Below are 27,464 nucleotides of genomic sequence, written 5' to 3' on the forward strand. Positions count from 1 at the left end.
TTATCAGTGGGTCTTTGACAATAGACTGTTTGATTTTTATAAAAGGTGGGGGGGGCGCTGTCGAAATTGCAGTCGATATCCCTGTGTATTAGTGGATAGAATCCAAGGGTTCATAACTACCTTTTCCCAGCTGGGGTTGCGAAAAGCAGCCAACAGCTGACCCCTGATTTCTATGCAGGACCGCCTTCCCAGCCTGCATGTCTGTGTGAGCTTTCCTGTTGGCCTCCTCTTATAAATTGAAATTTTCCCTGAGTTTTTTGAGGGGTATTGTCTTTGACCACAAAAATGCTTTTGAATAATGGCCAGGTCACTATTTGTGTTCCTATGCCAGGCAGGTTGCTGCACTCTCTGGGGCTCTTCAACTTTTTGTCTGGGGCCTGCGGAAGATTTGTGACAAGCTCTCTGCACACAGTCACTCTTACTCTTACTCTTCTTCCTGTGTACGCCTCGCAATTCCTTCTCAACTGTTTCACGACATTTGTTGTACAGAACACGAATTGCCATATCTTCAGCCAGGGAAAACACGTCTATTATTTTTTTGCATCTCTGGGAGGTTGTTGGGTTGTGTTACATTGAATAATGTTGCTTGAATTGACATTTGCCTTTTCTGGTTGCAGGTACTTTGTGATTGAGCAGCTTTGTTTTTCCATACCATTTCATACTGTTGTAAATTATTACGTTTTTGGTGATTAAACAAATATGTGGTGTTCCCTTTAGTGCAGAAAGAATTGCTGAACATTCCTTGCAGTATATGGTTTGCTGAGCATCATCATTTGATGTGAAAGTAAGGCCACACTTCAAAATAAGCGCCCTTGAAGTACTAAAGTGTCTGGGTTGTTAACAGATTTACTTGCACATTGCTGTTCTGTTTGTTTCAAACTCAAATGTTGCATTACTTGCATCCACTGTTCTGGTGCAGGTAACAAGCACATCTGGCCATTGCCTGTGCAAAACCGCATGTGACGTCAGGCGTCATCATGCCCGCTGTGTGTGATTGTGTGTTATCTTAAATTTAGACAAGTTAACATGCTCATCTACTGTTCTGAAAATATAATTGGGTGAATCAGAATATAAATGCTGGTTTAAGATTATGGTGGGACTTGAATCAAGATTGTGGTCTTTTAATCTTCTGACTCCAGCTTGCGTTGCTAAGCTGGGCTTTGACAGAGAGCTAAATAAAGTCCCCAGTAATGGTCAAAGACAATTCTCATCTTTATAATCCCTTTACTGAAGGTCAGAATGTGAAACTGTAACATAAAATGACAAAAATAATATTAAGATAACTTCACTGTTACAAAATTCACTGTTACTTCACAAAGCACTATATTCAACACACAGAACAAAACATATCCAAGTACTAAAACAATACATATAAACAAAATACACATTCAAATCAATTTAAATTCATAAATATTGTTTTCAAACTTAAAGATTTTTGCAATCTCAAGAACGAAACGTGCTCTGAAGATTTCAAAATGGTTGATTTACTGATAAAACTGAAGAGTACTTACAGTGGTCACTGACTGTGTGTATTTAACAAATTATGGCCTAAGGCCAGAATATTCCCTGTCTGACATCCATAGATGTTATTCTTCATTTGGGCAACAGTTACAAAGGTGTTGCCATGACACAGCAATATCTAGTGTTCAGCCTCAATTTGTGTTTTTTGAAACCAGATGAACAATCTCAGTGACTGGTCCCTGGAAGAATCTTTGTTCGCCTTTCCTTACAATTTTTTCTTCAACCTTTCTTACTTTGCCATCTTGACTTGGATAAGGTATTAGTTATGAGCCCAACTGGCCAATCATTTTTCTTCTTTCGAGAATTCTTTATAAGTACCATATCGCCGTTCTGCAGGTTTGACCTTGCTGTGCGCTACTTGCAACGTCCTTAAAGTCCACTCACATACTCATTCTTCCATCTTTTCCAAAAGACTTTGGCTAAGTACTGAACACAACGCCACTGTGCTCTGCACAGGTCATGTTCTTTAAATTGACCTGGTAAAACTCCAATTTTCTGTTTGAGCAATGTTGCTGTTGTTAATATAATTGGTTGTTCTGGATCCATGGACACTGCAGTTAAGGGATGAGTATTTACAATTGCACTCACTTTTGCCATTAACGTAACCAAAACTTCATAAGTGAGTCTTAGGAGCCAATCATGCATTTTCAGGATCCTGCTATATGCGATGCATGTGGAGGAATAATCTGACTGTGACATTGGTTACCTGATAGGTAAGCTTGGATGTCTGTGTTGTGGCAACCATGCTTGTCTAATTTTAACTCTTTACAGACTCTCATAAAATTTGTTCCACTATCAGACCTTAAGATCTTGGTGGGCCCTCTGATTGCAAAGAAACGTCAAAGAGAATTGATAAAGCACAAGTAGTCATGCTGGTAAATATGACTGCCTCTTAGCACCTGCTTGACCTGCTTGACCTCCTCATGTTTTCCTGGTTGCAACTGGCCCTAGACCAAAGACATCCAGTCCTACATATGTAAAAGTTGGGTCTATGTGTAATCTTTCTGCTGGTAAATCAGCCATGATTTGCTTCTCTGCTTTACCTCTCAATTGTCTACAGGTTACACAATTGAAGGTAAAGCTGCTCACTGACCTTTTGCCTACAATTATCCAGTATCCTCCTGCCCTGATAGCACCTTCTGTGAGATGACGGCCCTGGTGGCATACATTCTCTTGAAAGTGTTGAATCAAAAAATGGGTAACGTAATGTTTACCAGGTAATAAAGCATCACAAAAGACAAGTATCTCCTTCTTGTGTGCTGTAGACAATGAAGTAGATGTGTACATTGGAATTTCAAATCTTTATAGATGTTTGAGAGAATCCTTCCATTTCTGCTTTCATTCCAGTTTTTCTTTAGGCAAAACAACATCCCAATCATCTGCATCACCAGAGATATTTTCTAAGAATGAAGTGTCCCTCAATGCTTGCAGGTACTATAAATCCAAGAGGTTCATATAAGCTATTTATGGTTGAAAGCATTCCTCGCTTAGTGTAAGGTTTGCCACTGATGGATACTTGAAATACGAACATATCTGTTGACAAGTCCCAGCACAATTGTAAACTTTACTGACAAGTTCACACCAAGACCCAGTTCTTGCAGATTAGTTGCCAGATCCTTGTTCAGGAATGCTGCCATGACAGTGGGGCTGTGGATGAGATTTTGTGTAGACGGAGATTGGAACTGGCCAGCACTCTGCGCAGTACATCAGTAGCCACAGCTTCTGAACTAAATGATTTCAACCTATCGTCCAGATGTTCAACAACATTGGCATCTCTTCCATTTCTCAGCTGTCCCTCAATAGCACTTGAGTTGATGACTATTCTTAACTTCCCTGGCTTTTGTGGGTGATAAACACCAAAACTTGGGAGATATCAACATTCTTTATTGTCTTCGAGAAGGGGTGCAATTTCAGCAAGTCCTTTTTTCAACATTGTCTCCATAAATTCCACATAATGGTCTTTCTTGTTTGACTCCTTTTTCAGGCTATGGTGACAAAAATGCTTGGCTCTTGTTGTTAAGCAGGCGTTTCCTGCGACAACGAAATGGGAGTGGAGCCACCCGACTGATAATGCAAGCATATTATCTTCACTGGTTTGTTTGAAAATATGTTATCCGATGTCATGGGATCATTTCATACTCCTTTATAAAGTTTCTGTCATCTTCAGTGGCAAACTTTTCTTTATCACTGATTCTGTTCTTGCAAGCTGGGAGAAAGCTGGACCTACCACTCTCGAGCACACTACTTTTGAAGGTGCTCACAATTGGTTTGTGTGCTCCATCAAAACACAAATCTCCTACAATCACCCATCCCAGATCTAGGAGTTGGGCATAGGTAGACTGCCCTCCTCTTTCACTGCTTGCACCTCAAGTAGCAGATCTGCAAGCTCTTCCAGCTGAATAAAATCTTTATGAGAAATCTTTGCGAAACTCTCGAGACGTTTGAATAAAGATGCTTCAATCACCTCTGGAGAGCCATGTTTTTTTTTGTAAGTGCTGCCACAACTGTCTAAAACCGATTTCATACCGCAAGCAAAAGCAGAGCGTGAGTAGCGCGTATGGAGAGCAGAAGCAGCACGCAGGCCTTTTGCCTTTCACATCGACTGCGTCTGCAGTGCGCAGCTCTTCTGCAGCTACTGTACAGATCAATCTATCTGTCTATTCTATCTAGATACCTATCTTTCTCTATATACAAATACACTTTTTTTTCACTTTTCATCTGCACCAACGCCTGCAGCAACTTCCTCTTATGCTGTTTTCTTAACCTGCAAGTCTTTTTTTTATTATTATATAGATCATACAATACTGTATACTTCTCAAGCTCTATGAGGAGTGTCATTCAAGTCTGGTGCACTCAGAAGACTATCACCTGTGACATCATGTTATTTTGCTTTTGATTTTTAGGATGTTGTAGGCTTCTATTATAATGATATTAATACTTGATCAAACTAGTGTTACTTTCTCCGCTTCAGCGATGTATAGCAGCAGAGTAACAGCTCGTTAATACATGCTCATGCAATGGATGAGACGGACAAAAGTAATCAATGCATGCCCATCTTCTACTTATTTTCATGTTGTCAGGTTCACAGTGCAAACAGCTCCCAGGTGAAATAACTTGAGTGAACTTAAAACAAAGCCAAATAACACTTTCTTCCTCTGCTTCAACTCCACAGCACACAACGAGAGCACACATCATCCATCATGCATGTCAAACTACACTACCCACAATAGACTTCGCTATATACTACAACTCCCGTGAATAGCAGTCTTAAAGCCGCCACTTCTGTTTCCCCTCTCCTGTAACACTTATGTGCAACTTAAGCAAAACTCATACTTAAATAGTTTTAGACTTTGTTTTGTAGTTCGTGCCTCAATAAATGTTTGTTGCAGTTTTTCATTTCCTTTATTTTATTTAGCCAGGAGATCACATTGAGACAGTACTGTCTCTTCTTCCAGTGAGACCTGGTCAAGATGGCAGGCAACACATAAAGTTTCATATAAAAATCACAAACAATACCACAAAATTACAAAATCACCATTCTTAAAAACATCAGCTCATAACAAACAATTGCAGGTGTCCTTTAAAATGTTGTATAAAAGATGTTTAAAAGTACTCGGAGTCGGAAGAGTGTCAAGATTGAGCTGATTTTGCAGGTCGTTCCAAGCCCTGGGAGCGTGAACGGAAAAAGCACGTTTGCCAAGTTCTGATAATGCCCTTGGAACTATCAGACGAATACATGAACCAGATCTAGTATTTTGATTGTTGGTGTGAAATGTTAATAAATTAAAAATATAGGATGGTAATTTACCTAAAAGAGCTTTTAAAATAAATAAGTACAGATGTAATTTTCTCCTTTGATATAGAGATAACCAGTCTAAGGAATCATACAAAATACAGTGATGCGTCCGTGAATCTGCACCTGTGACAAAACGTATTGCTGCATGATAAACAGAATCTAATTTTCTTAATAGGGTAGCGGTTGCGTGCATATAGAGATGATCACCATAATCCATTATAGACAGAAATGTACTCTCTACTAATTTTTTGCGGACTTTATAAGGAAAACAATTTCTTGACCGGTATAAAAAACCTAACTTTGGCCTAAGCTTTTTCAGTAACTTGTCAATATGTATATCAAAGGCTAATCTCTCATCAATCCAAACTCCTAAATATTTATAAAAGCTAACTCTTTCTATTTGAACACCGTTCAGAGTTTTTACTGTCTGATCTGTTGACTTAATGCGGCCACGGCTAAAAATCATATATTTAGTCTTTTTTGAATTTAAGACCAATTTTAAATTTTGCAACGTACACTGCAATATTTGAAAAGCAATCTGTAGATGTTGTACAGCTTGGTTTAAAGAATGTGCTGCTGTATATATTATTGTGTCATCGGCATACAGATGTATTTTTGCTGATTCTATTCCGTGACCTAAATCGTTAATATAAATAGAAAATAACAACGGAGCTAAAACCGATCCTTGGGGAACCCCAGTGTTAACATTTAGAAATGGTGAATTATAATTTTCTACTGTCACACATTGAGTGCGTTCTGAAAAATAGTTTTCAAACCAGTTTAGAGCAGATTGAGTAAAACCTAAAAGCCTAAGTCTCTGCAACATTAGTTTATGATCTACAGAATCAAAAGCTTTAGATAAATCAATAAATAAAGCAGCACAGGACTGTTTACTGTCTAAAGAGCGTGTGATATCATTTAAGATTAATGTAGCTGCAGTAACCGTACTGTGTCCCGTTCTAAATCCTGACTGGTGATCCTGAAGTATATTATTAATTGACAAATATTGTTTTAGTTGGTCATTTATCAATGACTCAAAGACCTTTGCTAAAACTGACAATCTGGAAATAGGACGGTAATTATTTGGGTCTGCAGGATCTCCCCCTTTTAATAATGGCGTAACCATAGCAGATTTCCACATTTTAGGTATCACATTAGAAGTGAGACTTAAGTTAAATAAAGAGGCTATAGGTTCTGCAACTAACTCTGCTGCCAGACGTAAGAAATAAGGGTCAATTTTATCGATTCCTGGTGATTTTTTAATATCTAGAGTCTCTAAAGCTTTATGGACCTGTGTGACGGTGATAGGCAAAAACTTGAACACATGTGAGGAACTGTTTTGAACAGACTCAACAAGTGTGTTTGAAGTATGGGCAGATGAGACGGGAGAATCAGAAATCGAGCCGACAGATATGAAATAATTATTAAGATTGTCTGCAATGTCTTCTCTGCCCTTAACTTCAGTGTTATTAACTTTTAAATAATTTGGGAAATTAGAAGCCGGTTTAGATACTGAAACAGACTTAACTAATTTCCAAAAATGTACAGGATTTTTAAAGTTTTTGTCTATCATAGACAGATAATATTCACACTTTGCCCTTTTTATTAACTTTGTACACTTATTTCGTAAAGCTCTATATGAATTCCAGTCTGTAAGATTGTTTGATTTCTTTGCCTTGGCCCATAAAATATTCCTTTGTTGTATAGAAGTAGAAACTGTGTGATTGAACCAAGGATTATCCTTACCACTTATCCTAAATCGTTTAAATGGGGCGTGTTTGTCACAGATAGATAGAAATGTAGTTCTGAAGTAGTCCCAGGCCATGTTGACATCAGGTATACGTGAAACAACACCCAGATCACTGAGGTAGATATCTCGTAAAAAAGCTTGTTCATTAAAATGCTTAAAAAATCTTTTAAAAGTATATCGTGATAAGGGTCTATGGTTTTTACAGTTTCTCACGCAGACAACTGCGCAGTGATCACTAATGTCATTGCAGAAAACTCCCGTTGCTGGATATCTATGGTCAGCATTAGTTAAAATTAAATCCAAGAGAGAAGATTTATCCGAATCCTTTTGATTTATCCGAGTTGTTGTTTTAATCAGCTGGACCAAACGAAAAGAGTCACATACCTCCTTAATCATGTCGGAGGAAGACGACAGCCAGTCCCAGTTCAGATCGCCGAGTAAAATCAATTCAAATTTAGTCCAGTCGTGAAGAAATTCTGCAAGTAAAGTGCATGCTTCACTTGAAGACGATGAAGGCGGGCGATAACAACCACCAACGATAATGTCCGAGCCGGAGACCAAATGTAGTTTAAGCACCAACAATTCCAAGCTGTTTTCTTTGCTGATCGAATGTATGCAGGAGCAATTTAAGTTGGACTTTACATATATAGCAATTCCCCCTCCTTTTTTCGTACGATCACATCTGAAGACATTATAAGTATTAATATTAATCAAGTCATTAGTAACTGATGCCTTCAACCATGTCTCCGTGAGGACTAATATATCTGCATCAGTTGTTTCAGCCCAGATTCTTAAAGAGTCCATTTTATTTATCATACTACGCATATTCAAATGAAAAAAGCGCAGTCCATTAGTGGATTTAAATTCGTCTGGCGTCTGAAAATGGCTTGACACAGGACCAGGGTTGGGATGGATGTTCCCAGATAGAAATAGCAAAATGAAGACTAACCATGATCTTCTCTTTGGATCCTCAATTGAGTTTCCGCTGCAAAGAGGCATCGCACGGGCTGAAAGTCTCCCTTTCCCCTGGGTCCATAAGCAGCGTAGACCACGCGAAGTTTCTGCAAAAGTTGACAATACGCCGCGAAACTCATCCACCCAGGGTAATATCGAGCCATACTCCCTGAGCAGTCCTGAAGCAGTTCCTGTGTACAGATCAGGCCGCTGTGGCCGATGGTAAAGCGCGATTAACTCGCGGTCATCAGCAGTATAGTCCGCATCGCCAGAAGGCACGCCTGACCCAGGTATCCATAGTGTCGTATAGCAACCCAGAAGAATCAAATAAACAAATGTGCGCATTCTGTTCTTCTTATAAAAACACGTCTAATCAGACTCACCGATTAGAAAGCATAGAACACTTAAAGTGCGGTTTGATGAGAAAATGAGAAAGTGCTATGGTGAGCGCTTAAGAGCGGCAATTTAAAAAAACAAGAAAAGCGCACATAAAACAGACAGACACACGTCTACAAACAATCCGCCATCTTGCATAGATGCAAGATAGCATAGATGCAAGATAGCAGCTCATGCATATTCAGGCGCTGCTTGCAGTGTGAATATGCATGAGCTGCACTTATTCTTAGATCATGTCTTAAAAGTCTCGCTTTTTAGCCCTTCGGTCAGTAAATCAAGCGCTTTATTAGCCTTTAAATTCAGACCATCGATAGCATTCATAAATACCATTTTCCACGACATGTAATTCTCTGGCTTGTTGTCAAAGATTTTGAAGCTGCTAGTGAGAAGCTCACGATGAGCAAGAAACACTGCAAGATCCGATACCTCACAAGAACAAGGTGCTGGTGTACTTGGGGATAAAATTAAACAAGAAGAACAAATAATTCAATTCAATTCAGCTTTATTTGTATAGCGCTTTTACAATGTAGATTGTGTCAAAGCAGCTTCACATAAATGGTCATAGTAACTGGAACAGTTTGGTTCAGGTTTTAGTGTTTAAGTGTAGGTTTTAGTGTTTTTAGTGTTTTTTAGTGTTTAAATAACATTTGACATTTGCTTCAGTACCAAAACACAAACTTGTTTGTTAAGTAAAATAATAAAGTAAACAAAATTAAAGTGAAATATTCTCAGTTTCAACATAGTCTATATTAAACTGTTAATGACAAATGGGCTTTGATTTCAGTTCCTTTAATCAAGTAATTCGAATGATCTAGGATAGGCTTACAAACTATTTGCAACTCGATTAAAGGGTTATCGAAAATCAATCGATCATCCAGTAATTGCTAGCATCCCTAGTCCAGAGCCAATTTAGCGTTGGAGATTTCATTGATAAATTTGACTAGCCTGGTGGCGAATCTTCAATGAGTGCACCAGTAAGAGCAGAGTGTGAGGGTTTATTAGCAGAGTAAGAGGCCGATTACACCGAATGTGCTTTTTTGCATTGAAAGGCCTTTTTTGATTGATTTACTGATGGCTGTGAGTGTTTTGCCTGCTGCTTATGCGCCCTCTGCACCTTGCATTTTAACCGCCTGCTGTGTCTCGCATTTTTGCAGCTGCAGCATGCAGTGTGCTTCCAGTTGGAAAAAAGTCAACTCTTAGCGGAAAAAGTACGTTTGACAGTTGCAATTTTTTTGTTCTCCAATAAAATGGAAGCACCTTTCCATTGAGGTGACAGAAGTGTTTGTGTTGTCAAGATGACTACAGAGACTTTGAAGATGAAGGTGAGACTTTTTGGTTTTGGGTTATCCGGTGCTGTATAACTTCACAAATCTCCACAGTATTATTAAATGTTAAAATTATGCCAATATCAACAGCTACACTCTCACACAATATGCAGCTGATTCAGTTGTTGCTTTGCGACATAAATTGTCGCTAAAAAATAAATTATCATTAAAAAAGGGAGTGTGGTGCATAGTGTTGGGCGATATATCGCCATATCACCCCCCTGTGAGATCGCCAATACACAATACTATCGCATGGGGGCGCAGCAGTTTTAAAAATTTTGTATATGTGTATATATATATATATATATATATATATATATATATATATATATATATAATACATTATTCATATATTTAACCATATCTAAACATAGTTATTAACCTTTCGCCTGTTTTTTTTACTTAATCAATAACCTACTGTATTAGCATTACCTTTGGTAATGGATAATAATTCAAACCAATGCAAATCACCATGCTCTTACAGTTAAATAGGCGCTGAGAACAAAATTATTTCAAACAAGACAGTGCGGCGCGGGATAGGATTTGAATTTGACTTCGGGTTCATGCCGTTATCCTCGGCCCGCAGATCTGCCGCAAAATGGATATAATATACATAGATGAAAGCAAGTAAAATAATATTTAACTGCACATGGAAACAAGGATGCATTTCGGTCCTTTCATACGGGGTGCGGAAAGAGGACCCGCTGCCCACACGTGACTGTTTCTATGCAATTTTCCAAGGTTTTTAGTAAGCACGGTGTGGCTTCAGGTCTAATCAATCACAAAATCATCAACTGTGTCACATTTGTGTTTGCTAAGATCTAACGCAATTTTGCACTTTTTATTGGTGTTTATTGTTTTCTGATGAGAGTTTAATTTTAGACATGGCTGAGGTGAGTCGGCAATATCCTATTATTCTAATATTAAATAGCCTATTTGACCTAAAACTTTTCACTGAGCTCAGTAAAATGTTCTTTGATAAGTTATTAATAATCTGTTCAATAGTTGTTTAATGGCAAAACGAATAGTAAAATACAGGTTGTAATTTAATTTAAAGTAGGCTAGTTTAAATAAATAAATAAAATATTTTTAATAGCCTATATAAATAAATTTAGGCCTAACATTTTTAAATTAATTAAACAGATTATTTTCTGAAAAATGCGCATGTCCGTGTTTATCATTTTATCAAATTAAACACAAATAAAAAAGTATGTGTATTCTTGTGTATTTGAAGAAGCTATTCATCCATGCACTGAAAAAATAGGCTATGTGAAAAAATAGACCACCTTAAAACTTAAATAGGCTATTAATAACATATAAAAAAGATAAATAGCTTTTTTGTGAACGCAAGAGAGAATCTTGCGGGAGTGCTGTTATAAAGCAGTCTCAATTGACCAACGACTGCAACACGGTTTATTCCAGAATATTTAAGCTGGTTTCAGAGTTTTTTCATTTTCTTCTTCAGTTGTTTCATTTTTAAAAATCATTTTATTTAACTTGTTTGTTAATTAAATCCAGTTTTGTTATTTGGTCTATTATTTTTAGGCCTGCAATTAAGTTGCAAACTAATTTGCTATGAGATGTGGCTGTGCCCTCACCTGCAGCTCACGCTTCAACTGCTGCTGCTGAGACGTAGGCGGAGACAGAGAGAGAGTGAGACAGAGAGAGAAAGAGAGAGAGAGAGCGTAAGAGAGCAATCGAAATAATGCAATTTTTATCCGAAAGTGTTGGTCAAGTGATGTTGGTGTGAACAGCTGAAGCTGTCAAATTATTTGTAGTTCATTTATTATTAATGATGGTGATTAAACATAGTAATACTATTCATTTTATTCAATAATGCAGTTAAATCATGTAATATGTATATATTAATGCAAAACAAGCTAAGTATCCCCTTTAAAATTTTCATAGGTTTCAGCCCTCTGCGATATTTTTGCCTATCGTGTATCGTCTATCGCCACAACCCTAGTGGTGCGCCTCACATTTTTAGAATGAAAAAACACATTCGGTGGGATAGAGCCCTAAAAGCACAGTTTTGCTTAAAGGGCACCTATAATGAAAATCAACTTTTGGAAGCTATTTCGACAGAACTGTGTAGGTCCAAATTCCTGCAATTTTGTGGCCCACAGTAACGTGATGTAAAAGTGTTGTTTTCCCCACCCACCGAATTGATTATTGATATTAACGTGTACCCTTTCACATTTGCCGTGCAAAAACGGCGCAAAGTTAAACGTGTATGAACTTTGTAACGACGTTGTGTGTGACATTGCAGAAAGGCTTAAATTGACTTCGCAATAAATAAATCAAATAACTATTGGGAAAGTTCTCAATAGTATCTGGATGCAGCCTTTATGATGCAAGCTGAGATTGCATCACTTAGCGATGCAATGTCAGACACAATGCACTCAAATAGAGCGAGTGACATCACTGTGATGGGTAGGGTTAGGTGAGCCCATTAAAAACATTGGATGCAGCTCAGATTGCACTGCACCAGGTCTGCATCCAGACCCCTCTTAAAGTTCTTCCTGTAGTAAAGGAGATTTGTTTCATTCTTGTCTGTCACTGTGCTGTTTATCTACATCAGACGCATCAGGAGGCTACACACATCAGAGCAATAGTAATAGATCTCTCTGGCTGACATGCATATGAGAACGATGGGCGGGAAAAACCACACAGACGTTTTTTGCTCGCGTTGTCTGTCGACGTTTAAAACCTCGTGACTAAATAAAGAGCGTCAATATGATCGTGCACTCCAACGCACAAAACGCCACGTGGAAAAGCGTAATTTTAAAAAAAATGCCTCATGCTCTTTTTTTTGTTTTGATGCAATGCGTTAAAACCTTCTCCACCAATCAGATCAGCACTTTTGTTCACATGCACGGAGCTGCTGAAGTTACAGTAAACAGCACTTAGAGGCACTCAAGCACAAAACTGTCAATATAAATGCACATTGAAGAAGATGCCCAGAGGCGATATGAACGTTTAGCTGCTTATTGCTTATGTGAACACTAATCATTTTTTCATCGCTAGATCTAGAGCTGCTGCTTGAACCATTCGTGCTTGTTTTTTTTATTTTTTTATTTGCCTTTCAAAAACAACAATTTAAACTCAGTCCAAACATAATCTTACACAAACTGACTGAGACATGTCAGATATACAATGAATCAAGTACAAAACCAAACAAAAATAAATAAAAAACAATGTTCGAAATATCTTAATAAAACGAAACAAAAACAAATAAATAACACCATACCATGCAGACATCTAACAGAAACTCTGTAAGGGGTTAAATAAAACCATATTCAAGAAACAAATCATATAATCTTTTAGCCTTCTCACCTTTCATTATTTTTAAAGCTTCTACATAGGTGGCAAACTCCTTTTTAAACACAATCAATTGAGGAGCTGTTTTCATAATTTTACATTTGTGGATGAAGAATTTAAGTAAAATGAGTAAACAATTTGCAGTAAAGTCCTCATCTTTGCTGTCCAAATGCACACCAAATTTCACAATGTCCCAATAAATAGAAGGAAACCTTGAAATGTATTGTTTTAACCAGACTTCCACATTTGACCAAAAAGGATTAACCAAATTACAATGAAGAAATAGATGTTCAATAGATCTTTCAATATCACTATTGCAAAATTGACAAACATTACAATTCACATTAAATCTCTTTCTCAGAAACTCCTTTGCAGGGTAAATATCATACATAATTTTTAAATGTACTTCTTTGTATTTTGGAGGAAGAGGAAATGTCAAATATTTGCATCTAATTTTTTTAACTAAATTCTTATTAAAATGTTGGAAAATATAATTTCTTTTAATAGGACCAGGATAGCATTCCTGTATAGACATTTATAATGTAGACATTTTCTAATAAATATATTTGTACATTTCTTGTCCATAAAATTTAACTTACCAATTTTAATGTCCCGAATTTTTGGTGTGACTGTGGAATAGACTAGTATCTCTTTTAACATATTAATTAATGGTAAGGGAATACTTCTAATTACTTTCAAATAATCTTTTTTAACACAATTAAAATTAAATATATTACCAAGTTCATTGCAACTGAAAAAACAACCATTCTTATCCAAAATATGCAGTACTGACCAAATACCATTTTGTGACCATTCCTCCAAAAAAAAAGATTTACGTTGCGTTAATATGCAGCAATTGTTCCATAAAGACACATTATGAGGACTGAAGTTATGTTTGTACAACATTTTCCAATACAACAAAACCTGCTTATGAAAATTGGAAAGTTTCGGAGGAATTTTAGATAATTCAAAGTCACATTGTAAAAAAAACTTTATACCTCCTAGTTTTTTAAACAAATAAGATGGGATTACAAACCAATAAGAATCCTCATTTTTTATAAATGTTTGCAGCCATTTAAGTTTAAGTACTCCGTTCATAATATCAAAATCTATAGCCTTTAATCCACCTTCACTATATTCCTTAATTATGTCATCTTTCCTAATATAATGATACTTTTTTCTCCAAATGAAGTCATAATTAATTTTATTTATTTCTTTTAACTTTTTTGATGAAATTGATAATGAAAAGCATGGATAAATTAATCTGGAAATACTTTCAATTTTTGTTAGTAATATTCTACCGAAAACTGTAATATCCCTTTGTAGCCAAGAATTTAAAATTATTTTACTTTTCTCAATTTTTGTGTCAATGTTTAGCTTTTTGTTTCTCTCTACATCTTTTGAAATTATAATACCCAAGTATTTATTTCATTTTTAACTGAGATGTTATAAAGTGAGGTCAAAGGGTGCTCATGGATGGCCATCAATTCACATTTTGATGTATTTAATTGTAAACCTGAGGCTTTAGAAAAACATTCAACTTGCTTAAGTGCTAAGGGGATTTGTGTATGGTCTTTTAAAAAAAGAGTCGTATCATCAGCTAGCTGACTAATTATAAAATTGTGTTCCATAAAATTAATACCTGCAATATTTTCATTTTTAACAAGAATTGCTAATAGTTCTGCAACCAAAATAAATAATAGAGGAGAGCTTCCACATCCTTGTCTTATTCCTCTGTTCACCTGAAAACGAGGAGTTGTTTTTTTGTTAATAGCAACAGAACTATTTATGTCCTTGTAAAGCATTTTAATTATATTTATAAAATTTGATCCAAAACCAAAAAACTTTAGGGTCTGAAAAAGAAACTGGTGTTCTACTTTATCAAATGCTTTTAAAAAATCCAGAAATAAAATAAAACTCTCTTCTTTAATAAAATTATTGTATTCTAGCATGTCCAGAACAAGCCTTATATTTAGGGGCCAAGCACCGTAGGTGCGTAGGCACCTATTGCTTTCGTTAGTGTTCTTATTATTAGGGGCCAAGCACCGTAGGTGCGTAGGCACCTATTGCTTTCGTTAGTGTTCTTATTATTAGGGGCCAAGCACCGTAGGTGCGTAGGCACCTATTGCTTTCGTTAGTGTTCTTATTAGGGGCCAAGCACCGTAGGTGCGTAGGCACCTATTGCTTTCGTTAGTGTTCTTATTATTATTATTATTAGGGGCCAAGCACCGTAGGTGCGTAGGCACCTATTGCTTTCGTTAGTGTTCTTATTAGGGGCCAAGCACCGTAGGTGCGTAGGCACCTATTGCTTTCGTTAGTGTTCTTATTATTATTATTATTATTATTCTTCTTCCGTTTCTTCCGCCGGATTTGAATGGCAGCCCATATAGGCGTATGCGGGAAAGTTGTATAATTTGGCACAATGATAGAGGCCAGTATTAACATTAATCAGGCCAAATATGAAGTCTCAAAATCAAACTCTCTAGCGCCACCACTTGTCCAAACTTTCACGTATGTTTATCATGATAACTTTTGAACCGAATGGGCTACAATCAAAATTCTTTTTTCCTCTGATTCCTTGGCTCAGTCCGATTCAAACCCACCCTATGACGTCATTTTCCGTCATGAATTTTTTTGCGCTATTTTAAATTTTTCGAAAAACCTATTTGATCGAACTCGTCCTAGGCCGTGTCTCAGATTTTCACCAAAATTGAATCACATGATCTACAGACCATGCCAACCAAAAGTTATGGAATTCAAGTTGATTAGACCAACCGTTTTCGTTTAACTTGCGAACTAATTTAACGAAGAACTTGCGAAAATGGACTTGAGGCGATATCTCCCTAACGCATTCACCGATTCACACCAAACTTGGTATATGTTATGACAACTAGGGTCTAAGGTTAATTGCGGAGTTTCGGCGCACTGCCCCCTAGTGGTCCGGAGATACTAAAAACTTGCTTTTTGGCTTATAACGTCTCAACCTTTCGTCCGAGACTCATGAAACTGGTCTCATCACATCCGGCAGAGCATGCCGAGTCGAATGATGTCTGATTTTCACAGGTCAGCCATTTTGGGCGTCGCCCATTTCGATTTTTGGCCAAAAATGCTATATTTTACCAACACATTCACATATCATTACAAAACATGGTATGCATCTCTAACCCCATGCCCTGAAAGTACTCAAAAACGTCTGAAGCAGCGCCACCTTATGGCCAATAGTGCTTGGCCCCTTAATTGCTGCTTGCAGCTATATTTAGGGGCCAAGCACCGTAGGTGCGTAGGCACCTATTGCTTTCGTTAGTGTTCTTATTATTATTATTATTATTATTATTATTATTATTATTATTCTTCTTCTTCTTCTTCTTCCGTTTCTTCCGCCGGATTTGAATGGCAGCCCATATAGGCGTATGCGGGAAAGTTGTATAATTTGGCACAATGATAGAGGACAGTATTAACATTAATCAGGCCAACTATGAAGTCTCAAAATCAAACTCTCTAGCGCCACCACTTGTCCAAACTTTCACGTATGTTTATCATCATAACTTTTGAACCGAATGGGCTACAATCAAAATTCTTTTTTCCTCTGATTCCTTGGCTCAGTCCGATTCAAACCCACCCTATGACGTCATTTTCCGTCATGACTTTTTTCGCGCTATTTTAAATTTTTCGAAAAACCTATTTGATCGAACTCGTCCTAGGCCGTGTCTCCGATTTTCACCAAAATTGAATCACATGATCTACAGACCATGCCAACCAAAAGTTATGGAATTCAAGTTGATTAGACCAACCGTTTTCGTTTAACTTACGAACTAATTTAACGTAGAACTTGCAAAAATGGACTTGAGGCGATATCTCTGTAACGCATTCACCGATTCACACCAAACTTGGTGTGTGTTATGACAACTAGGGTCTAAGGTTAATTGCGGAGTTTCGGCGCACTGCCCCCTAGTGGTCCGGAGATACAAAAAACTTGCTTTTTGGCTTATAACGTCTCAACCTTTCGTCCGAAACTCATGAAACTGGTCTCATTACATCCGGCAGAGCATGCCGAGTCGAATGATGTCTGATTTTCACAGGTCAGCCATTTTGGGCGTCGCCCATTTTGATTTTTGGCCAAAAATGCTATATTTTACCAACACATTCACATATCATTACAAAACATGGTATGCATCTTCAACCCCATGCCCTGAAAGTACTCAAAAACGTCTGGAGCAGCGCCACCTTATGGCCAATAGTGCTTGGCCCCTTAATTGCTGCTTGCAGCTATATTTATTATTATTATTATTATTATTATTATTCTTCTTCCGTTTCTTCCGCCGGATTTGAATGGCAGCCCATATAGGCGTATGCGGGAAAGTTGTATAATTTGGCACAATGATAGAGGCCAGTATTAACATTAATCAGGCCAATTATGAAGTCTCAAAATCAAACTCTCTAGCGCCACCACTTGTCCAAACTTTCACGTATGTTTATCATGATAACTTTTGAACCGAATGGGCTACAATCAAAATTCTTTTTTCCTCTGATTCCTTGGCTCAGTCCGATTCAAACCCACCCTATGACGTCATTTTCCGTCATGAATTTTTTCGCGCTATTTTAAATTTTTCGAAAAACCTATTTGATCGAACTCGTCCTAGGCCGTGTCTCCGATTTTCACCAAAATTGAATCACATGATCTACAGACCATGCCAACCAAAAGTTATGGAATTCAAGTTGATTAGACCAACCGTTTTCGTTTAACTTGCGAACTAATTTAACGTAGAACTTGCAAAAATGGACTTGAGGCGATATCTCTGTAACGCATTCACCGATTCACACCAAACTTGGTGTGTGTTATGACAACTAGGGTCTAAGGTTAATTGCGGAGTTTCGGTGCACTGCCCCCTAGTGGTCCGGAGATACTAAAAACTTGCTTTTTGGCTTATAACGTCTCAACCTTTCGTCCGAAACTCATGAAACTGGTCTCATTACATCCGGCAGAGCATGCCGAGTCGAATGATGTCTGATTTTCACAGGTCAGCCATTTTGGGCGTCGCCCATTTCGATTTTTGGCCAAAAATGCTATATTTTACCAACACATTCACATATCATTACAAAACATGGTATGCATCTTCAACCCCATGCCCTGAAAGTACTCAAAAACGTCTGGAGCAGCGCCACCTTATGGCCAATAGTGCTTGGCCCCTTAATTGCTGCTTGCAGCTATATTTAGGGGCCAAGCACCGTAGGTGCGTAGGCACCTATTGCTTTCGTTAGTGTTCTTATTATTATTATTATTATTATTATTAGGGGCCAAGCACCGTAGGTGCGTAGGCACCTATTGCTTTCGTTAGTGTTCTTATTATTATTATTATTATTATTCTTCTTCCGTTTCTTCCGCCGGATTTGAATGGCAGCCCATATAGGCGTATGCGGGAAAGTTGTATAATTTGGCACAATGATAGAGGCCAGTATTAACATTAATCAGGCCAATTATGAAGTCTCAAAATCAAACTCTCTAGCGCCACCACTTGTCCAAACTTTCACGTATGTTTATCATCATAACTTTTGAACCGAACGGGCTACAATCAAAATTCTTTTTTCCTCTGATTCCTTGGCTCAGTCCGATTCAAACCCACCCTATGACGTCATTTTCCGTCATGACTTTTTTCGCGCTATTTTAAATTTTTCGAAAAACCTATTTGATCGAACTCGTCCTAGGCCGTGTCTCCGATTTTCACCAAAATTGAATCAAATGATCTACAGACCATGCCAACCAAAAGTTATGGAATTCAAGTTGATTAGACCAACCGTTTTTGTTTAACTTGCAAACTAATTTAACGTAGAACTTGCGAAAATGGACTTGAGGCGATATCTCTGTAACGCATTCACAGATTCACACCAAATTTGGTGTGTGTTATGACAACTAGGGTCTAAGGTTAATTGCGGAGTTTCGGCGCACTGCCCCCTAGTGGTCCGGAGATAAAAAAAACTTGCTTTTTGGCTTATAACGTCTCAACCTTTCGTCCGAAACTCATGAAACTGGTCTCATTACATCCGGCAGAGCATGCCGAGTCGAATGATGTCTGATTTTCACAGGTCAGCCATTTTGGGCGTCGCCCATTTCGATTTTTGGCCAAAAATGCTATATTTTACCAACACATTCACATATCATTACAAAACATGGTATGCATCTTCAACCCCATGCCCTGAAAGTACTCAAAAACGTCTGGAGCAGCGCCACCTTATGGCCAATAGTGCTTGGCCCCTTAATTGCTGCTTGCAGCTATATTTATTATTATTATTCTTCTTCTTCTTCTTCTTCCGTTTCTTCCGCCGGATTTGAATGGCAGCCCATATAGGCGTATGCGGGAAAGTTGTATAATTTGGCACAATGATAGAGGCCAGTATTAACATTAATCAGGCCAATTATGAAGTCTCAAAATCAAACTCTCTAGCGCCACCACTTGTCCAAACTTTCACGTATGTTTATCATCATAACTTTTGAACCGAATGGGCTACAATCAAAATTCTTTTTTCCTCTGATTCCTTGGCTCTGTCCGATTCAAACGCACCCTATGACGTCATTTTCCGTCATGACTTTTTTCGCGCTATTTTAAATTTTTCGAAAAACCTATTTGATCGAACTCGTCCTAGGCCGTTTCTCCGATTTTCACCAAAATTGAATCACATGATCTACAGATCATGCCAACCAAAAGTTATGGAATTCAAGTTGATTAGACCAACCGTTTTTGTTTAACTTACGAACTAATTTAACATAGAACTTGCGAAAATGGACTTGAGGCAATATCTCTGTAACGCATTCACCGATTCACACCAAACTTGGTGTGTGTTATGACAACTACGGTCTAAGGTTAATTGCGGAGTTTCGGCGCACTGCCCCCTAGTGGTCCGGAGATACAAAAAACTTGCTTTTTGGCTTATAACGTCTCAACCTTTCGTCCGAAACTCATGAAACTGGTCTCATTACATCCGGCAGAGCATGCCGAGTCGAATGATGTCTGATTTTCACAGGTCAGCCTTTTTGGGCGTCGCCCATTTCGATTTTTGGCCAAAAATGCTATATTTTACCAACACATTCACATATCATTACAAAACATGGTATGCATCTTCAACCCCATGCCCTGAAAGTACTCAAAAACGTCTGGAGCAGCGCCACCTTATGGCCAGTAGTGCTTGGCCCCTTAATTGCTGCTTGCAGCTATATTTAGGGGCCAAGCACCGTAGGTGCGTAGGCACCTATTGCTTTCGTTAGTGTTCTTATTAGGGGCCAAGCACCGTAGGTGCGTAGGCACCTATTGCTTTCGTTAGTGTTCTTATTATTATTATTATTATTATTCTTCTTCTTCCGTTTCTTCCGCCGGATTTGAATGGCAGCCCATATAGGCGTATGCGGGAAAGTTGTATAATTTGGCACAATGATAGAGGCCAGTATTAACATTAATCAGGCCAATTATGAAGTCTCAAAATCAAACTCTCTAGCGCCACCACTTGTCCAAACTTTCACGTATGTTTATCATGATAACTTTTGAACCGAATGGGCTACAATCAAAATTCTTTTTTCCTCTGATTCCTTGGCTCAGTCCGATTCAAACCCACCCTATGACGTCATTTTCCGTCATGACTTTTTTCGCGCTATTTTAAATTTTTCGAAAAACCTATTTGATCGAACTCGTCCTAGGCCGTTTCTCCGATTTTCACCAAAATTGAAACACATGATCTACAGACCATGTCAACCAAAAGTTATGGAATTCAAGTTGATTTGACCAACCGTTTTCGTTTAACTTGCGATCAAATTTAACGTAGGACTTGCGAAAATGGACTTGAGACAATATCTCCGTAACGCATTCACCGATTCACACCAAACTTGGTGTGTGTTATGACAACTAGGGTCTAAAGGTAATTGCGGAGTTTCGGCGCACTGCCCCCTAGTGGTCCGGAGATACTAAAAACTTGCTTTTTGGCTTATAACGTCTCAACCTTTCGTCCGAAACTCATGAAACTGGTCTAATTACATCCGGCAGAGCATGTCGAGTCGAATGATGTCTGATTTTCACAGGTCAGCCATTTTGGGCGTCGCCCATTTCGATTTTTGGCCAAAAATGCTATATTTTACCAACACATTCACATATCATTACAAAACATGATATGCATCTTCAACCCCATGCCCTGAAAGTACTCAAAAACGTCTGGAGCAGCGCCACCTTTTGGTCAAAAGTGCTTGGCCCCTTAATTGCTGCTTGCAGCTATATTTAGGGGCCAAGCACCGTAGGTGCGTAGGCACCTATTGCTTTCGTTAGTGTTCTTATTATTATTATTATTATTCTTCTTCCGTTTCTTCCGCCGGATTTGAATGGCAGCCCATATAGGCGTATGCGGGAAAGTTGTATAATTTGGCACAATGATAGAGGACAGTATTAACATTAATCAGACCAAACATGAAGTCTCAAAATCAAACTCTCTAGCGCCACCACTTGTCCAAACTTTCACATACGTTTATCATCATAACTTTTGAACCGAATGGGCTACAATCAAATTTCTTTTTTCCTCTGATTCCTTGGCTCAGTCCAATTCAAATGCACCCTATGACGTCATTTTCCGTCATGAATTTTTTCGCGCTATTTTAAATTTTTCGCAAAACCTATTTGATCGAACTCGTCCTAGGCCGTGTCTCCGATTTTCACCAAAATTGAATCACATGATCTACAGACCATGCCAACCAAAAGTTATGGAATTCAAGTTGATTAGACCAACCGTTTTCGTTTAACTTGCGAACTAATTTAACGTAGAACTTGCAAAAATGGACTTGAGGCGATATCTCTGTAACGCATTCACCGATTCACACCAAACTTGGTGTGTGTTATGACAACTAGGGTCTAAGGTTATTTCGGAGTTTCGGCGCACTGCCCCCTAGTGGTCCGGAGATACTAAAAACTTGCTTTTTGGCTTATAACGTCTCAACCTTTCGTCCGAAACTCATGAAACTGGTCTCATTACATTCGGCAGAGCATGCCGAGTCGAATGATGTCTGATTTTCACAGGTCAGCCATTTTGGGCGTCGCCCATTTCGAATTTTGGCCAAAAATGCTATATTTTACCAACACATTCACATATCATTACAAAACATGGTATGCATCTTCAACCCCATGCCCTGAAAGTACTCAAAAACGTCTGGAGCAGCGCCACCTTATGGCCAATAGTGCTTGGCCCCTTAATTGCTGCTTGCAGCTATATTTAGGGGCCAAGCACCGTAGGTGCGTAGGCACCTATTGCTTTCGTTAGTGTTCTTATTATTATTATTATTATTATTATTCTTCTTCCGTTTCTTCCGCCGGATTTGAATGGCAGCCCATATAGGCGTATGCGGGAAAGTTGTATAATTTGGCACAATGATAGAGGACAGTATTAACATTAATCAGGCCAATTATGAAGTCTCAAAATCAAACTCTCTAGCGCCACCACTTGTCCAAACTTTCACGTATGTTTATCATCATAACTTTTGAACCGAATGGGCTACAATCAAAATTCTTTTTTCCTCTGAATCCTTGGCTCAGTCCGATTCAAACCCACCCTATGACGTCATTTTCCGTCATGAATTTTTTCGCGCTATTTTAAATTCTTCGAAAAACCTATTTGATCGAACTCGTCCTAGGCCGTGTCTCCGATTTTCACCTAAGTTGAATCACATGATCTACAGACCATGCCAACCAAAAGTTATGGAATTCAAGTTGATTAGACCAACCGTTTTCGTTAAACTTACGAACTAATTTAACGTAGAACTTGCGAAAATGGACTTGAGGCGATATCTCTGTAATGCATTCACCGATTCACACCAAACTTGGTGTGTGTTATGACAACTAGGGTCTAAGGTTAATTGCGGAGTTTCGGCGCACTGCCCCCTAGTGGTCTGGAGATACTAAAAACTTGCTTTTTGGCTTATAACGTCTTAACCTTTCGTCCGAAACTCATGAAACTGGTCTCATTACATCCGGCAGAGCATGCCGAGTCGAATGATGTCTGATTTTCACAGGTCAGCCATTTTGGGCGTCGCCCATTTTGATTTTTGGCCAAAAATGCTATATTTTACCAACACATTCACATATCATTACAAAACATGGTATGCATCTTCAACCCCATGCCCTGAAAGTACTCAAAAACGTCTGGAGCAGCGCCACCTTATGGCCAATAGTGCTTGGCCCCTTAATTGCTGCTTGCAGCTATATTTATTATTCTTCTTCTTCTTCTTCTTCTTCTTCTTCCGTTTCTTCCGCCGGATTTGAATGGCAGCCCATATAGGCGTATGCGGGAAAGTTGTATAATTTGGCACAATGATAGAGGCCAGTATTAACATTAATCAGGCCAATTATGAAGTCTCAAAATCAAACTCTCTAGCGCCACCACTTGTCCAAACTTTCACGTATGTTTATCATCATAACTTTTGAACCGAATGGGCTACAATCAAAATTCTTTTTTCCTCTGATTCCTTGGCTAAGTCCGATTCAAACGCACCCTATGACGTCATTTTCCGTCATGACTTTTTTCGCGCTATTTTAAATTTTTCGAAAAACCTATTTGATCGAACTCGTCCTAGGCCGTGTCTCAGATTTTCACCGAAATTGAATCACATGATCTACAGACCATGCCAACCAAAAGTTATGGAATTCAAGTTGATTAGACCAACCGTTTTCGTTTAACTTGCGAACTAATTTAACGTAGAACTTGCGAAAATGGACTTGAGGCGATATCTCTGTAACGCATTCACCGATTCACACCAAACTTGGTGTGTGTTATGACAACTAGGGTCTAAGGTTAATTGCGGAGTTTCGGCGCACTGCCCCCTAGTGGTCCGGAGATACAAAAAACTTGTTTTTTGGCTTATAACGTCTCAACCTTTCGTCCGAAACTCATGAAACTGGTCTCATTACATCCGGCAGAGCATGCCGAGTCGAATGATGTCTGATTTTCACAGGTCAGCCATTTTGGGCGTCGCCCATTTCGATTTTTAGCCAAAAATGCTATATTTTACCAACACATTCACATATCATTACAAAACGTGGTATGCATCTTCAACCCCATGCCCTGAAAGTACTCAAAAACTTCTGGAGCAGCGCCACCTTATGGCCAATAGTGCTTGGCCCCTTAATTGCTGCTTGCAGCTATTTATTATTATTATTATTATTCTTCTTCTTCTTCTTCCGTTTCTTCCGCCGGATTTGAATGGCAGCCCATATAGGCGTATGCGGGAAAGTTGTATAATTTGGCACAATGATAGAGGCCAGTATTAACATTAATCAGGCCAATTATGAAGTCTCAAAATCAAACTCTCTAGCGCCACCACTTGTCCAAACTTTCACGTATGTTTATCATCATAACTTTTGAACCGAATGGGCTACAATCAAAATTCTTTTTTCCTCTGATTACTTGGCTCAGTCCGATTCAAACCCACCCTATGACGTCATTTTCCGTCATGAATTTTTTCGCGCTATTTTAAATTTTTCGAAAAACCTATTTGATCGAACTCGTCCTAGGCCGTGTCTCCGATTTTCACCAAAATTGAATCACATGATCTACAGACCATGCCAACCAAAAGTTATGGAATTCAAGTTGATTAGACCAACCGTTTTTGTTAAACTTGCGAACTAATTTAACGTAGAACTTGCAAAAATTGACTTGAGGCGATATCTCTGTAACGCATTTACCGATTCACACCAAACTTGGTGTGTGTTATGACAACTAGGGTCTAAGGTTAATTACGGAGTTTCGGCGCACTGCCCCCTGGTGGTCCGGAGATACTAAAAACTTGCTTTTTGGCTTATAACGTCTCAACCTTTCGTCCGAAACTCATGAAACTGGTCTCATTACATCCGGCAGAGCATGTCGAGTCGAATTATGTCTGATTTTCACAGGTCAGCCATTTTGGGCGTCGCCCATTTCGATATTTGGCCAAAAATGCTATATTTTGCCAACACATTCACATATCATTACAAAACATGGTATGCATCTTCAACCCCATGCCCTGAAAGTACTCAAAAACGTCTGGAGCAGCGCCACCTTATGGCCAATAGTGCTTGGCCCCTTAATTGCTGCTTGCAGCTATATTTAGGGGCCAAGCACCGTAGGTGCGTAGGCACCTATTGCTTTCGTTAGTGTTCTTATTATTATTATTATTATTATTATTCTTCTTCTTCTTCTTCCGTTTCTTCCGCCGGATTTGAATGGCAGCCCATATAGGCGTATGCGGGAAAGTTGTATAATTTGGCACAATGATAGAGGCCAGTATTAACATTAATCAGGCCAATTATGAAGTCTCAAAATCAAACTCTCTAGCGCCACCACTTGTCTAAACTTTCACGTATGTTTATCATCATAACTTTTGAACCGAATGGGCTACAATCAAAATTCTTTTTTCCTCTGATTCCTTGGCTCAGTCCGATTCAAACGCACCCTATGACGTCATTTTCCGTCATGACTTTTTTCGCGCTATTTTAAATTTTTCGAAAAACCTATTTGATCGAACTCGTCCTTGGCCGTGTCTCCAATTTTCACCAAAATTGAATCACATGATCTACAGACCATGCCAACCAAAAGTTATGGAATTCAAGTTGATTAGACCAACCGTTTTCGTTTAACTTACGAACTAATTTAACGTAGAACTTGCGAAAATGGACTTGAGGCGATATCTCTGTAAAGCATTCACCGATTCACACCAAACTTGGTGTGTGTTATGACAACTAGGGTTTAAGGTTAATTGCGGAGTTTCGGCGCACTGCCCCCTAGTGGTCCGGAGATACTAAAAACTTGCTTTTTGGCTTATAACGTCTTAACCTTTCGTCCGAAACTCATGAAACTGGTCTCATTACATCCGGCAGAGCATGCCGAGTCGAATGATGTCTGATTTTCACAGGTCAGCCTTTTTGGGCGTCGCCCATTTCGATTTTTGGCCAAAAATGCTATATTTTACCAACACATTCACATATCATTACAAAACATGGTATGCATCTTCAACCCCATGCCCTGAAAGTACTCAAAAACGTCTGGAGCAGCGCCACCTTATGGCCAATAGTGCTTGGCCCCTTAATTGCTGCTTGCAGCTATATTTAGGGGCCAAGCACCGTAGGTGCGTAGGCACCTATTGCTTTCGTTAGTGTTCTTATTATTATTATTATTATTATTATTATTCTTCTTCCGTTTCTTCCGCCGGATTTGAATGGCAGCCCATATAGGCGTATGCGGGAAAGTTGTATAATTTGGCACAATGATAGAGGACAGTATTAACATTAATCAGGCCAATTATGAAGTCTCAAAATCAAACTCTCTAGCGCCACCACTTGTCCAAACTTTCACGTATGTTTATCATCATAACTTTTAAACCGAATGGGCTACAATCAAAATTCTTTTTTCCTCTGAATCCTTGGCTCAGTCCGATTCAAACCCACCCTATGACGTCATTTTCCGTCATGAATTTTTTCGCGCTATTTTAAATTCTTCGAAAAACCTATTTGATCGAACTCGTCCTAGGCCGTGTCTCCGATTTTCACCTAAGTTGAATCACATGATCTACAGACCATGCCAACCAAAAGTTATGGAATTCAAGTTGATTAGACCAACCGTTTTCGTTTAACTTACGAACTAATTTAACGTAGAACTTGCGAAAATGGACTTGAGGCGATATCTCTGTAATGCATTCACCGATTCACACCAAACTTGGTGTGTGTTATGACAACTAGGGTCTAAGGTTAATTGCGGAGTTTCGGCGCACTGCCCCCTAGTGGTCTGGAGATACTAAAAACTTGCTTTTTGGCTTATAACGTCTTAACCTTTCGTCCGAAACTCATGAAACTGGTCTCATTACATCCGGCAGAGCATGCCGAGTCGAATGATGTCTGATTTTCACAGGTCAGCCATTTTGGGCGTCGCCCATTTTGATTTTTGGCCAAAAATGCTATATTTTACCAACACATTCACATATCATTACAAAACATGGTATGCATCTTCAACCCCATGCCCTGAAAGTACTCAAAAACGTCTGGAGCAGCGCCACCTTATGGCCAATAGTGCTTGGCCCCTTAATTGCTGCTTGCAGCTATATTTATTATTATTATTCTTCTTCTTCTTCTTCTTCTTCTTCTTCCGTTTCTTCCGCCGGATTTGAATGGCAGCCCATATAGGCGTATGCGGGAAAGTTGTATAATTTGGCACAATGATAGAGGCCAGTATTAACATTAATCAGGCCAATTATGAAGTCTCAAAATCAAACTCTCTAGCGCCACCACTTGTCCAAACTTTCACGTATGTTTATCATCATAACTTTTGAACCGAATGGGCTACAATCAAAATTCTTTTTTCCTCTGATTCCTTGGCTCAGTCCGATTCAAACCCACCCTATGACGTCATTTTC

At 38.7% G+C, this 27,464-nt stretch overlaps 1 protein-coding gene across 22 annotated transcripts in view; it reads left to right on the forward strand.

Moving 5' to 3' along the window:
- Positions 1-27,464, forward strand: part of psip1a (PC4 and SFRS1 interacting protein 1a) — a 181,268-nt gene that overhangs the window by 25,543 nt on the left and 128,261 nt on the right. For 6 of the 22 annotated variants that reach the window (XR_012400978.1, XR_012400981.1, XM_009291548.5 and 3 more), the window contains exon 2: positions 9,572-9,739. The gene's annotated coding sequence lies outside the window, so the exon portion shown is untranslated. 22 annotated transcript variants of the gene reach the window in all.

Source organism: Danio rerio, chromosome 1, assembly GCF_049306965.1.
Source record: "Danio rerio strain Tuebingen ecotype United States chromosome 1, GRCz12tu, whole genome shotgun sequence".
NCBI lineage: Eukaryota > Metazoa > Chordata > Actinopteri > Cypriniformes > Danionidae > Danio > Danio rerio.